Genomic DNA, 7,142 nt, shown 5'->3' with positions numbered 1-7,142 from the left:
TGCAGATCTCTAACAAAATGACGCCCATTACTTAATTCTCTGCCCGCTAATGATGGACAAGGGAGTTCCGCAGAGTGTCAAGGTTTTATTAAGGCCAGGCTCTGACTTTTCCTCTCACAGGCTTTTTATTTTGAGGAGCACATGAATAATAATAACTTGACTTGCAGAGGGAAACTGGGGCACTGTTAGGATGCTGCTAGGCTCCCTGCTTGTCACGGTTCATGAGTCCCACTGTGTCTGGAGACTTTTAAAAGTCGGAAAACACTTTACAGGTTTTTTCAATTCAGTTTCTGTTCCTTGTTTCAGAGCACTCCAGAAATATGAACTGTGTCACATGTGATATGAATGTTTTTTTTTAATGTATTTTACTGTACATTTTAAATGCACACGTCACAGCACATCGTTGTAATTAGTTCAGATGTCAATTTAAAGAAGTATTTCACTTTTTTTTAAAAAAACTTTTGCTGATAATTTACTCACCCCTTGTCATCCAAGATGTCCACGTCTTTCTTTCTTCAGTCGAAAAGAAATTCAGATTTTTGATGAAAACATACCAGGATTTTTTCCATATCATGGACTTCATTGGAAATCAAACAGTTCAAGGTCCAAATGAGAGATTCAGTGCAGCTTCAAAGGGCTTTAAACGACACCAGACAATGAATAAGGGTCTTATCTAGCACCCTTAGAGTCATGACTCGAAAAAAGATTTGTTCATTTTGATGAACAGGAGAGTCACGAACGCTCATGACAGATCAGAGCAAGGCGAGCATTTGTATTTATAAAACTTAAACTTTTTTATTTATTTTTTAAATGACCAATCGTTTCGCTAGACAAGACCCTTATTCATCGTCTGGTGTCGTTTAAAGCCCTTTGAAGCTGCACTGAAACTCTCATTTGGACCTTGAACCGTTTGGTTCCCATTGAAGTCCATTATATGGAGAAAATCCTGGTTAAACCCTTAATTTCTTTTCGAGACATGGACATCTTGGATGACATGGGGGTGAGTATATTATCAGCAAGAGTTTTTAAAAGTGAACTACTCCTTTAAAGCTTTTTATTTCCACTATCAGACTGCAGAGGACGGTAGACTAGGCAGAATGTGGCGGGACTCTGCTACTGGAGCAGTGCAAATGAATAAAGCAGTGCATACAGTACACACACTGATGCTTATTCCAGATTTTGGAGTCTGGTGTGAGATGAGCTCTTCGCTGAAATACGGAAAAAGATGAAAGCTTTGCTGAGCACCGACTCTTGGCCTAGTTCCTTGTTGTGTAAGATAGTTTGTTGAACACCAGGGGGCAATGTTTCTCCTCAATAGGGGACCTCTACAAAACAGTTGGAGTCATGGTGTGCATAATTTGTGAGAGAGTCAAAAGCTTCAGGATTGTTGATATATATATATATATATATATATATATATATATATATATTTATATACATATATAATAAAAACTCTTACTGTTGAACAGAAATCGACTTGATGTATTTAATGGTATGTCTCAATTTATTAATGTGGAAAAAATCAACTCAAATGTAACCGAAATGTACTCAGTGCTCCCTTACTCATTAAATAAGAGCACACCATGCTTATTTTAGGTGGAGATCATGAGCCACATGTCAAGTTATTTTTCACACCCACAATTCCTTTGCAACAGACTTGACAGCAAGTCAATGTGAGTGTGATGTTGAAGCTCTGAAAACAGATATTTCAAATATTGGTTGTTTCAGATGTAAACTGCAAAAGACCGTCCCCATCTGCCGTGACTACAATGAAAGTGTCTGAGATCTACCTGTTAGGATTCCAGTTTATATATATATATATATAACAGTTGAGGTACTGAGTTTACAGTCCTGCTCAATCATTTTTGTGCCCTTGAGCAAAACACTTGACCCCAGGTTATCCCATGGGTAATGTTCTCACAATTAGTGCACTGTAAGCCACTTACAGCACTTAAGAAAGCATCTGCTAAAATGGCAACTATCTATCTAGAATAATAAACTGCTTCCCATTTGCAAATATTAGCTTGTTTTTTCAATGGAAGTACAAACTCTTGGTATAATTAGACATATAACATATTTAGTACATGTATTTGAAGAGCGAGAAGCGTGCCTTACAATGCTGATAACCCCACTTTAAAGCAATTGTGTCTGATCAATAAATACATGAGAATGTGCAGCGTTGAATGGCTTGGAGTGGTTAATTGGCTCCAGTGGATCCAATTTACCAGTAGCACTTTCTAATAAGCAACTACCTAATAGAATGGACCACACTTAACAGCCATTCCATATCCAGGAACGACGCCTTTTAAATTTCAATTCATCACCATTCACTAATGACAATATAAAGATTATTTTGCAGTCTGTGGCATTTTTGGTTGTCATGACCCTCTGCGCTTTTATTTGCACTTGAACGATTTTTATTCTTTTTCATGAACGAAATGAGTGAAGAAGGCTTTGTTTTTTTTTATTTCACTCACTGCACCTTCATATCAATGTTGCTCTGATATTTCAAACTGACTCTCGCATCGGCGGGTTCAGTGACATCGGAAAATGGAAAGAATTTCTTTTCCAACACCATGGCGCAACGCAGTGCTGTTCTGACAGCTTAATGTATGGCATTTAAAGCCATTTCACCAAATGACTTCTACTCTCTGCTCTGCGTGTCAAGCAGGATGACAGCAAAGTAGGGGTCACTGTCACTTAAAAGATGTATTGGACGTATTTGCATAAAAAGTACTGAGTGTTAGAAACGTCCTGAGAAGATGCTGGGATTACATTTTTTTTTTATTTCTCCAAATGACTAGTTGTAGTATTGCAATACCTGACTCACAGTGAAGACATCAAGATCTAAGTGAATAACAGTTTGAAACTGGACGCCAGCCAATGGTAGACAATTTTGATCTGTGCAATCTTTGAATCTATTAAAGGTGCAAAACGCAAGTATCTGAGTTTTTGCAAAACTACGCCCCCTCTGGCGACAAGCGAAACTGCAACCAGAGGTGTGCGCGCTCATGGAACACACACACATGCACGTTTGCATGAGCTGTTCATAACCAAAGGAGCATCAGTCACGCCCATTCTCAAATTCGAGCCTTATTTGTTTTACTGTACAGGATTATAGAGGCGATCGCAGTGATCAGAGAAGGGCTCATTCAGCCCATCAGGCGATTGTTTAAGCATGTATGGGTTAGGGCTGAACGATTTTGGAAAATAATCTAATTGCGATTTTTTTAACCAATATTGCGATTGCGATTTAATATGCGATTTTTAAAAAAAAAAGTTATTTACCTTCTGTATTAGTCGACAAAGACAAGCAATAAATCATTGTACAGTAGGGATGGGAATCTTTAGATAGCTCATGATCCGATCTACTTTTTTTCTCATTAATTAATCTTATTAACTCTTAAAATATGTATTTAATTACATGTGTAAAAACACATACTTTAAAAAATAAATATAAAAAAAAACATTTAATTAAACCAATTACATGTTAAGAAATTTAAATAGGCTTTATAAAATAATATAGCTTCAAAATATAAAAGCTAGTAAATAAAGAGAAAAAAAAAAAAACATTACAAGCAATAAACAAAGAGTACTCTCAGTATTTAAAAGTAGGCTGTCTGAATGTTTTTCATTCAAGAGCTAGAGTGATTTCCCCAGATACAATAAGCTGCATTCACACTAACGCATATATCTCTTTTGAAATTGTAAATGTGGTTTGTCCTGTTGGTTTAGGATATAACTGACCGTGTTTACATTAATTTCGCGTCATAAAAGCATTTTGACATGCAAGTACATTTACCAATGAGTCGCTCACGGCCGCATGCACGAGCGCTCTTCACAAAACACGCGTTAGTATTTTAAAATAAAAGCAGCCTTCTTCTCAGTGATTTTCATGGTTTTAATATATAAGCCAACTGCATTCCAAAAGACATAAATAATGCCTCTGTGAAGCATTTGTAAAGAAAATTCCCGCGGGAGAGAACGCGCACTGCAAGAGTAACTTTATAACATCAAGCAAAGCGGCAAAACCTGTTCAATGAAGCCCGCGAATGTCCTTGTAATTCGGTTCAGTCCCGAACTTTATGAAATAACGTTACTATGTTTTGGAAGGTTCGAGCGGTGTCGTGTGTGTAAGTGAGTAAGAGAGAGAGCGAGAGAGAGAGAAAATAGAAGCAAGCAGATTCAGAACACGGTTCGTTTCTAAAGCACGCGCAGCGTCATCACGCATCTGTGTTTAAAAACTAAGCTCAGACTCGATTCTGAAATTCTCTGAATCGATCCAGGATTGTTGAGGAGAGGAGAGAATAAATAACACAATATCACATACATTAAAAATAAACTGTTCTTTTCTGAACGCCAGACCGCGTAGCGTGGCAAGTTGATGCTTGATCTTGCAGACTGCTTTTCTCTCGCGTGTCACGTGACCAGTGTAATCGCAGCTCTTGCGATTACAAAATCGCGTTTCATCATATCGCGATTTTATCGCAAATGCAATTAATCGTTCAGCCCTAGTATGGGTTATAAAAACGCCTATATTTAACATGAAATGTTGCGCAATGCACCTTTAAAGTTATAACAGCCTACATTTGCAAGTAACTTCTCACCTCTTGAGCTCAGTTGGAAAGGCGTTATATGGTTAAAATCCTATGTTCTCATGTAACACAGTGTTTATACTGTAGAGCAGGGGTTCTCAAACATTTTGGTGCCAGGGACCCCTTTCAGGGGAAAAAGATTTCCAAGGACCCCCCTTATATTTATAACCGTTATTAAGCACAAAGTTAATGTCTGAGCGGCTAATGAAATATTCTTGCACAAAATGAATGGTCTCCACCCAGGGTACTATGCAGGAATTTCTAAATAGCCTACTGAGGTCCCAAAAGTGATCTTACTAGGAATCACTTAGGATCCCTCACTTAGGAATTTTTGATGTTCTTGATCTACATGTGCATTTTAATGTGTTTTTAAGGCCCCACAATTGGATATAGATTTAGAAGCATGTCAGTGGGCAGTGGCATACTTTTTTTTTTGTCAAGATGTCACGAAACACAATCACATATTCCAAACAGGAATGGCCTTAAAGGAGAAATGTTTCAATGATTAGGCCTATTCTGCACACAAATAAAGCCTATAAATACAATGATAATGGCATTATGTTTAAAAGGTGCGTGCGTTGTTAATTTGAGCTACTGCAATTAGCTAAAAAAAACATATAGTATATCTCATGGGCACAGTATGTTTCTCTTGACCTGCGTTTTCCTTGTTAAACTTGAGCTTGATTAATACTTTGCAAACTGATTGTTTCGGTCGTTTTTTAAAACTTTTATCTAAAACAGCTGTTTAGTTTATGTTAATGTAGGCCTACATTTTATCCCGTACTTTATGACCGTTGACTGATACGTCGTGCGGGGAACTTTGAGTTCACTCCGTCTCAAACAATTTGACATTGAGATGTCGTTGTCTGCTGAAGCACCTCAGACGAGAAGGTCAGTTATCATCGCGATTTGCATCCTTGCAACCTCAATTGTGGGTACGGCCCTGTCACTATGCACTTTTATTTTGATAATGATCAGACTTCTAATGTCAAATCTACAGTAGCAGTGCTAGAACTGACTATTGTGCGCGCACGCGAGACGCCGGCGCGCCATTACGTGGGAATTTTTCCTCAGCAGTGGAAACAGGAATACTCTTATTTATGGTCATAGATAAGACAAGAGTGCATCATCCGAAACGGTAAAGTGTCCATTTTTTTTATTTGTGTATAGGCTACATTATAAATGACTACAAAATGTCTTGCCTTTTAAAAATACAGAAAACAACCGGATGCGGGTTCATGCCGTCTCTCTGTCTTCTTCTGGCGCACGTCGCGCAAAATCAATAGCGAATAGCCTAGTCTACTTGACGCACAGACATAGATTATCTATCTATAGAAAACTTAAGTGTTTAATTTGTATTCTTTGATGTTAAATGCATTATAAGTAACTTAGGAATAAACAGCATGTTTTCAGATGATAAAGAAAACATGACTCATAGCACGGAAAAAAACGTTAGGTTGTTATAAATTATTTCGCGGACCCCCTGGCATTAGCTCACGGACCACCAGGGGTCCGCGGACCCCACTTTGAGAACCACTGCTGTAGAGTCTAATGGTGAGGTCACAGAAAGGGAACGCTCTGTCCTCATGGAACGGATGCTGCCGATCCAATCAGCTTTATTTAAATAAACATACTGAACAAGACTACATTTGCAATATCTGCCCACCTGATTAACTGCTGTGCAGAGGTGAATAGCATCAAATAAACAAAGAGTGCAGACTTACGTGAATTCATGAGTTCACACTTACATATAATTATAAAATATGTGCATTAGGCGTGCTGTCTGAGGGGATGCCTCCAAATTCAGAATTTAGCACAAAAGCAGAGCTGGGATAGGAATAATTGAGAGTTGGGCTGAAGGAGAGATACAGTACTGAAAAAACTGTTGTGGAACAGAGGTAAAAATCATCATTAAAGAAGAAAATTTCAAATGGCATTTAGAGGCATATATATATATATATATATATATATATATTAGTGAATGACGTCCTGGTTCAATAAAGACCCGGGAGTGTTAATATTAAGGGTTAATATAGGTTCAGCATTCATCTTGTTGTTGGGCTGTGTAATTGACTATTTTCCTCAAATTTATTTTTCTGAAACATTAAAGGGTTACTCCACTCAAAAATGAAAATTCTGTCATCATTTACTCACCCTCAAGTTGTTGCAAACCTCTATGAGTTTCTTTCTTTTGCTAAACACAAATGAAGATATTTTGAAGAACAATTGGAACCAAACAGTTGTTTGGCACCATTGACTTCCATAGTAGAAAAAAAAAATAAATACAATGAAAGTCAATTGTGTCAAAGTTCCAATTGTTCTTCAAAAATATCTTCCTTTGTGTTCAGCAGAAGAAATAAACTTATATAGGGTTGCAACAACTTGAGGGTGAGTAAAGGATGACAGAATTTTCATTTTTGGGTGGAGTATCCCTTTAAGACAACCAACAAGTATATGATCAAATCAAAACCAATGACATTCATGTCCATTTAATTATTTATTTATTTGGTAAATAGCTATCTAATAAGCGGAATAATTTTCAGCCAG

The sequence above is a fragment of the Pimephales promelas genome, chromosome 14, assembly GCF_988280905.1.
Source record: "Pimephales promelas chromosome 14, fPimPro1.hap1.1, whole genome shotgun sequence".
Lineage (NCBI taxonomy): Eukaryota > Metazoa > Chordata > Actinopteri > Cypriniformes > Leuciscidae > Pimephales > Pimephales promelas.
This window is presented reverse-complemented; position numbering follows the sequence as displayed.